Raw genomic sequence first — 8,757 nt, forward strand, 5'->3', positions numbered from 1 at the left:
CCTTCACCAAATACCACCATTCCACCAAATACTACCAAACCCACCATACTTCAAAATGTCACATCAACCAACACCACACAGCCCATTACTACACCAGAAGAACCAACCATCACATTTAACCCTTCCACTACTATACCACCATTATCCCATTTCTTCCCGGGTGCGGGTCCGTCATATTCAAGCCATACCATAGCACCAATTTCGTCCATTGTCCATGCTACACCGTTTCGACCATCAAACCAGTCGGGTTTCCAATACTCGACTCTTCCATTTGGGCAATCTTCGGGGATCCAAGGAGATGGGTATGATGAAGGATTTGAGGAGTTTGAGGGGTATGATGAAGATGGGTATGCTTACGGAGGTGATGGAGATCAAGGGGAATACGGTTATATGCAAGGCCAAATGCAAGTAATGCCGAATGTTGGTCGAATACAACAACAACAACTCATACCCCAACATGTGAGGCCTAGGCCACAAGGGCCGCAATTGCAACGTCCGGTACCTTTGCAACAAGTTCGCCCACAAAATGTGCAACCACACTTCCAAAGGCCAATTCAACACCCACCGGTACCACAACAACAATTTCAACAACCAAATGCACCACAAGGGCCTATACAAAGACCAATGGGTCAAGTTCGTCCAAGGGGTCGGTTTGGTGTACCAAGGAGGCATCTTAGAGAAAATGCGAGGGGTATTGAAGCGCATTTTAGGCCAGTGATCACTCACAATCCTTCACCGGTGGTTATTCCTCATAATAACCAAGGAAGAACTTTTGAAGTAAGGACTAACTCCTTACAAAGTTTGCCGAAATATAAGGGTCTAGCGACGGAGGAACCTTATTTTCATTTGGAGGCCTATGACTCAATTTGCAACACTCTTGGGAGTCAAGGATTTTCGGCTGATGATGTAAAGTTGGTCTTATTTCAATTCTCCTTGGAAGATAAGGCAAAGAAGTGGTTTTACACTTTGCCTTCGGCATCTATTTATACTTGGGGGGAAATGCAACAAACATTCTTAGATGAATTTTATACCGCCCAAAAGACCAATGATGCGAGAAAAGGGTTGAGAAGTTTTCAACAACAACAAGGAGAAATGTTCCATGAAGCTTTCGACCGTTTAAATATGATGATAAAAAATTGTCCACACCATGGGATTGAGCTTTGGGAGTTAATGAACGCCTTTCATGAAGGGTTGTGTGCCGAAGATGCACGAGATTTGATGTCCATCACAAATGGAACTTTTGGCACAAACTATGAGCATGAGGATTGGGAATTTTTGGAACAAATGGCAATCACCTCAAAGAGAAAGGCTCAAGCATCAAGGAGAGCACGACCGGCCGTTACCCGAACACAAGTGCATGCGGTTGATGATGGTAACATACAAACTTCTAACCAAATTTATGATGTTTGTGAATTGTGTAATGAAATAGGTCATGCGGCTGAAAATTGCCAAGGAATGGTGGAAGGGCAATTTGAAGAAGTTCATGCCGTTCAAGGTCAAGGAGGGGGTGGTAGAAACTTCAACATGAATTCAAACACCTACCACCCCGGTTTGAGAAACCACCCGAATTTTCGTTATGGGAACCCTTTGAATCAATCAAACCCGAACTTTCAAGGTAGCCAAGGAAATTATGGTTCGCGCCAACCTTATAATAATCAAAGTGGATATCGAGGTGGGAACAACCAAGGATACCAAAGGCAATACCAAGCGGGTCAAGAACAAGGGGGGTCTTCGGGCGGTAATGAAATGATGGAAATGTTGAAGAGCATGCAAGCGGAGATGCAAAAGAGGAACCAAATGGATGATGCTCGCATTCAAAAAGATGAGGCCCGAGACAAAGCGATTCAAACCTTGACCACTCAAATGGGTCAACTTGCAACCGAAGTGTCTGAATTGAAGAAAAGCAAAGGTCAATTACCGAGCGACACTAAGGTAAACCCGTCTCATGGTACTTCAAGAGGTAACAATGTTAACATTCATCATGTAAGTGTTTTAAGAAGTGGGAAAGAGTACAAAACCAATCCTTCACCGGATTTGGTTGATGGGGTGGTTGAGGATATAACGGGTCAAGAAAGTGAGGAAGAAAATGAGCCACCTATTATTTCTTCTAAAAAACCCAATGTTGAAAAACCTGAAGTTAATAAAGAAAAAGAAAAAGTAAATGAGGGTGAGGGGTCGAGTGAAGTACCATTCCCTTCGGCTTTATTCGATCCGGGTAGAAAAAATTTTATTTCAAAACGGGGTCCTCAAAAAGAGGAAAAGTGGGAGGTTTTCAAACAGGTTAAAATTAATCTTCCTTTACTTGAAGCTATCAAACAGGTACCCGCTTATGCCAAGTTTCTAAAAGAATTGTGTACTCAAAATAGGCAACAAAAAGTGCCTAAATTGGTAGACTTGATGTTGCGGGTAAGTGCGGTATTGAAAGGAGACCTTCCTCCTAAGTTACAAGATCCGGGAACGCCCCTAATAAACATTCAAGTTGGAAATTTTCAAACCACAAGGGTGTTATTGGATCTTGGAGCCGGAGTAAGTATCCTACCGGGGGGGTTATATGACCAATACGATTTTGGTCCATTGAAGCGAGTTGAGACAACGGTTGTATTAGCCGACTTGTCTCATAAACTTCCCCGGGGTATCGTACGTGATGTGATAGTTAAAGTTGATGAATTTTATTATCCCGTTGATTTCCTTGTGCTAGATTACTCATCCGCGGACCCAATTCAACAACAAAATGTTATTTTGGGTCGGCCATTTTTGAACACCGCACATGCTATTATTGATTGTCGATATGGTACGGTCGACATGACATTCGGTAATAGAAAAATGAGGTTAAATGTTTTTACTAACGGTACTAATGTGTATGGTGATGAGTGTTTCTTAGCAGATTTCATAGATGGTTATGACCCGAAGGAGTTCAAAGAAGAAATTTTGGGTTCTTGTGTTTGTGATATGTCTTTGCAGGTTCACGCATGTGAGTTGGAGGTGGAAGAGGAAGAGCAAGAGGCTCTTGCGGTGAAAGAAGGAAGACCGCCATGGACCCACCAAACGGACTCTTTACCGGTGAGAATTGATTCGGGTACAAAGCCCTCTTTGGAATGTCCACCAAGTGTGGAGTTGAAGGAGCTACCAAAACATCTCAAGTACGCATTTTTGGGGGAGAATGACACTTTACCGGTGATCATTGCTTCCAATTTGGCGGTAGCTCAAGAGGAGGAGTTGATACGGGTATTGAAGGCTCACAAGGCGGCAATTGGGTGGACGATAGCCGATTTAAAAGGTATTAGTCCATCCATTGTGATGCACAAAATTATCACAAGTGAGGATGCGAAGCCAACTCGTGAAACCCAAAGAAGGTTGAATCCAAATTTGAGAGAGGTGGTAAAGAAAGAAGTTATCAAGTGGTTGGATGGGGGGATTATTTATCCCATTTTGGATAGTGCATGGGTAAGTCCGACTCAGGTAGTGCCTAAAAAATCCGGCATCCAGGTAGTGAAAGATGAACAAGGTGAGCAAATCGCCACCCGCCCGATAACCGGGTGGCGAGTGTGTATTGATTATAGAAAACTAAATGCCGCTACCTCAAAAGACCATTTCCCGTTACCCTTCATTGACCAAATAATTGAGAAACTTTCCGGTCAAAAATATTATTGTTTTTTGGATGGGTACTCGGGATATAACCAAATTGCTATTCACCAGGACGACCAACACAAAACTACGTTTACATGTCCATATGGTACATTTGCTTTTCGGCGAATGCCATTTGGACTATGTAACGCCCCGGCCACATTCCAAAGATGTATGATGAGTATATTTCCGGACATGGTGGGGGAATCTCTTGAAGTGTTTATGGATGATTTTTCCATCTTTGGACCAAGTTTTGAATCTTGTCTTAATGAATTAGAAAAAGTTTTAAAAAGATGTGTTGAGACAAACTTGGTACTCAGTTGGGGGAAAAGAGCCATTTTATGGTGCAAGAGGGTATTGTGTTAGGACATGTGATTTCGGACCGGGGAATGGAGGTAGACAAAGCAAAGATTCGGGTAATTTCATCCTTACCCCCACCAAAGAATGTTAAGGGGGTGAGATCTTTTTTGGGACATGCGGGGTTTTACCGAAGGTTTATTAAAGGCTTTAGTGTAATTACAAAACCTTTATGTAACTTGTTATTAAAAGATGTTCCATTTGATTTTACTGATGAATGTTTGCAAGCGTTTCGTGTTTTGAAGGAACAGTTGGTGAAGGCTCCTATCTTGCAACCACCGGATTGGTCAAAGCCTTTCGAGATTATGTGCGATGCTAGCGACACGACTATTGGAGCGGTTTTGGGGCAAAGGGTTGATAAGAAACCTGTCACACCCTGGCTATGCGGAAGCGTGGTTAATTTGGTGTGACTTCTTAATACCATAGCTTAACCATAACAAAGCTATATGAAATAAAATCATGCAAGATCATCCATTTAATTAGGTTTTTAAAAACCAAATACAACAACATTGCCTTAACAAACACAAACATCAACATGACATAAACACAGTTTAAGGACTGTGACTTGTCCAGGAAAGAGTCACATTCCCCAAAGCCGGATGACCTCGTGACTAGTGCAGCGGGAAAACGTGTCATACCGCGCCAGATCCTTTAATTCCCTGAAATACATGTAAGTTGAAAAATCAACAAAAATGTTGAGCGAGTTCATGCGTTTAGTATGTGCGCGCGAATAAACCTTTATAATCATTGTAAGTGTGAATATTTTGTAAACTCTGGTATGAAAGCAAATAAGGAAACATATCAGTTAATGTGTAACCACATGGTCCAACCTGCGGGCGCATGGGAGGGGATAGGACAAGGTCACCACATGGTCCAACCTGCGGGCGCATGGGTGGTGTTACGACAAGGTCACCACATGGTCCAACCTGCGGGCGCATGGGTGGTGTTAAGACAAGGTCACCACATGGTCCAACCTTTGGGCGCATGGGTGGGGTTTTGTTATGCTCAAATAGGCCTATCACTTGTGTCCCTCGATCGTACTACGAGGACTAATGTTCTTAAGGTTTCACCTACCCAAATCACATAACCTAACAGTTCCTTCCTTAGCTGACCATACCATGTAAGAAATATTCGTAATCATAGTAACATGTATTTCACCCCCACAGTTTAGAAAACTAAAAACAGTTATGAGAAAAGGGGGACATGAACTCACAGTCGGTGCGTCTCTACCAAGTACTCCAAATCAGGCAGCTGTGCAACGACCTACATGTGCTAATTCTATTAGACGGACGGTCGTGCCTTAGCTTTATAGTTTAAGTTTTTGGGAAATAGTTAGACAACTATTCCGTGTTTACTTTTCGTATATACTTGGTAGTTAATCTCCTTCCCAAGGATGGGGGATTTAATACATGTGCGTTCAAATTATATCATTAAGTCTCACTTAATATATTTTTATTTCCAATTCCAAAATATAAATATTTTTCTCAAAAACATTATATTTTCATTTCACATAATTTTCCCCAAAAATAATACGTTGATAAAATACGCGTTCGTAAATATTTCCGTATAATGCGTAAGTTACGTTTTAGCGTTCGAGTGGTAATAGTAATTACCGGTGTAACTTATATAATTATCGTAGAGGCGTTCGTATTATTTTGGATCTGTTAACGTTCGTAAATATTATTTTTACTCTAAAAATAATATTTATGTATTTTCACAAAATAATCATAAACAGTGTGGTGAAAATATATTTACCGAATATATATTTATCACGTTTAGTTTTTGTGAAAATCCCACCTCCGAATATTTGTAAATTAAGTCGTGGCGAAATATATTTTGAAAGCATGTCAAAAAGTTATTTCTAACACTTATTGTGAAAATAATTCTAAGTGTTAGGTTTTTAGAAAAATTTCGCCAGAGTTTCCTCTGTAACTGGAGGTGGCCACGCTTTCAAGCGTATCATTTTCTTTTACTAAATCAATTTCAACAACTTCTTTATTCAATCAAACAATTTCCGACACATCAAACTAGTCGACAAGTATGTAAATCGCATAAGTACATGAACTTGTAGTTTTTCTGAAACTATAGTGTAAATCCCATTATATTTTGTGGATCTTTATATAAAGTAATTTGATCTCGTAAAAACCTCGTTTTTAAAGTAAATCCGTCTTTACAACTTCCCGTCATCTTTTACCAAGATTGTTATTTTGTCGACACTTTTCATTTCACAAGTGTTTACACACTTGTGGTTTATAAAAATCATGCTTGTTAATGTAAGATCTATTTTTTAGAAAACATGATTTTCTTTGACACTTGGTCCTCTGAAAATACCACTTGCAGATACGTAGATCTGCTAGTTTTAAACACTATTTCATAAGTAAAATACTTTTACACAAGTTCATGGTTCGCGTGTGGTAGAGTTTCACCTTTTAACCCTTGTCTCATTCCAAACAAGCTTATGTCAAGATCCATGACCTTAACCAAACCGGGTTAAATGATGATCCGAGCTACCACAACATAGATCGGGTCTAAATAACCACAAATTTCAATTACTACAACATTTACACAACTTATGAGCTTTTAACCAACAATACTTGCATTTTTAGTAAACTTTAATGCATGATTTTGTAAGATTTCGAGTTTTAACCGTTACACATCGTATTAACCACTTTAGATTAGTTCAAGAGAGTGTTTTAAGCATTATACCTCTAGCTCGAGGCTAGGGAAGAATCTATGCGAAAAATGTGTGGATAAAAGCTAGATAGAGAGGTCATTCGTCTTCCGTTTGCTCCAAGGCTCCTTATATGCGACCCTTAACACTTGTAGATGATTGGAACTTGCAAGATGGAAGTCGGAAATGGATGGAGGAGAAGAGGGGTGTTCGGCCGAGAATGGTAGAGGGAAAAGAGAGAGAGTTTTGTGGTGTGGTGTGTTGTGATTATTCTTATGTGTATTACCAAGTTCTTATAGACAATTAGGTTCTTAATATCCATGAGTCCTTGTGTCATCTAGATATTAGACATAATGAAATATTATAATCAACAATGGAACAAGCCTAGTCCCATGGTGACCGAATCGGCCCAAGGGGGGGGGGGGGGGGGTACTAGTTCGATTCCAACTAGATTAGTTGGTGTTTAGTTAGGTTAACTAAGTTAGATTTAGGGATTAACTTGGTTAGTCATGTGTTGTGCTTTATGGCGAGTGTTAGGGTGTTCAGGGACCCTAACTGGCTCAGAAAAAGACCAATATTGTTAATGTCAATATTTTTATGTTCCGGGTATAGTCCGGTTGTTCGGTTGGATAGTAATCCGTTAAAGCGCTTTATAACGCTTTAAAGTGTCGTTAATACCATTTTTAGTGACTCAACTTATTCCCGACACTTTGGAAAGTGTCTAGTAATATTTTTCTCATGTTTTGGCACTTTATTAGCTAGCTAGAAGCTGAATTGTAAATTAAAGTGCTGTGTTTTGTGCTTAGTGTACGTTTTAGGCACATCCAGTCACTGTAACTTATTCCTAGAGACGCAGTTCTACAACCCTTGTATCCCTACACTCACTATGGGTGTAGTAAAATAATTCTGGCTCATACAGGCCTTAGAGGCAGTATCTGCCTGATGCTGGCTTTATCAGCATGTTCAATAGGTTATCCGTTCATAGTGCTACTGTGCTTTTGTGCATCATGTTTGTCACTAGAGTTCAGTATGTAAATAATGTAGTGACGGAAATCAAAGTATGATGCAGATATGTACAAATATCAGGAATCAAGTAGCAGTTCATCAGTAAATTCAGTTAAGCACAGTAATCAAGCAGTACTTAATTATTAATTAAGTCGTACGAATACCTGGTTTAGTGAGGGTTGTCACATTCTCCCCCCGTTAGAAAATTTTTGTCCCGAAATTTTAAGTTCTTCTTGTAGAAGCAAGGTTCTTGGGAAATAGATGGGGGTATTTTTCTTTCATCCGGTCCTCACGCTCCCAGGTGAATTCAGGACCATGGCGGGCATTCCAACGAACTTTGACGAGCTTGACACTGCTCCGGTGGGTCTTGTTCACTTTCCAATCCGTGACCTCAACAGGTTCTTCAACGAAGTGGAGCGTGTCATCAACATGAATTTCGTCGGTAGGAATGACAACGGTATCTTGTGTTGGACTTCTCTTCAGATTGGATACATGAAATGTATCGTGAACTAAATGGAGTTCAGCAGGTAAGTCCAGCTTGTATGCTACGGTCCCAATTCTTTCCAAAACTCTGAAAGGACCAATGTAGCGCGGATTCAACTTCCCACACTTTCCAAAGCGTGCCACACCCTTCCAGGGTGATACCTTTAGCAAAACCATATCGCCTACCTCAAACTCTAGAGGTTTCCTGCTTCGATCCGCGTAGGCTTTCTGCCGGTCACGAGCCGCACTGATGCGATCTCGTATCTGTGCAATCTTATCTGTGGTTTCCTGGACTACATCAGGACCAACCAACTGTCTATCACCGGCGTCAGACCAACAGAGCGGTGACCTGCACTTGCGCCCATACAAAGCTTCGAATGGCGCGGCACCAATACTGGTATGGTAGCTGTTGTTGTATGAAAACTCAACCAGAGGCAAATGCTTATCCCAGCTACCTCCCAAATCCATAACACACGCTCTCAGCATGTCCCCCAACGTCTGAATCGTCCGCTCGCTTTGACCGTCGGTCTGCGGGTGAAACGCGGTGCTCATATTCAACTTCGAGCCAAAAACTTCTTGGAAGGATTGCCATATCCTTGATACGAACCTTCCGTCTC

General features: G+C 41.0%; 1 non-coding gene across 1 annotated transcript; it reads right to left on the reverse strand.

The window, feature by feature from the left end:
- Positions 1-1,048: 1,048 nt before the first annotated feature.
- On the reverse strand, positions 1,049-1,154 carry LOC118491029. Its single transcript, XR_004890254.1, has one exon. It is a non-coding gene; the product is annotated as a small nucleolar RNA R71 (small nucleolar RNA).
- Between the last annotated feature and the right edge of the window lie 7,603 nt (positions 1,155-8,757).

This window comes from Helianthus annuus, chromosome 3 (genome assembly GCF_002127325.2).
Source record: "Helianthus annuus cultivar XRQ/B chromosome 3, HanXRQr2.0-SUNRISE, whole genome shotgun sequence".
NCBI classification, from domain to species: domain Eukaryota; kingdom Viridiplantae; phylum Streptophyta; class Magnoliopsida; order Asterales; family Asteraceae; genus Helianthus; species Helianthus annuus.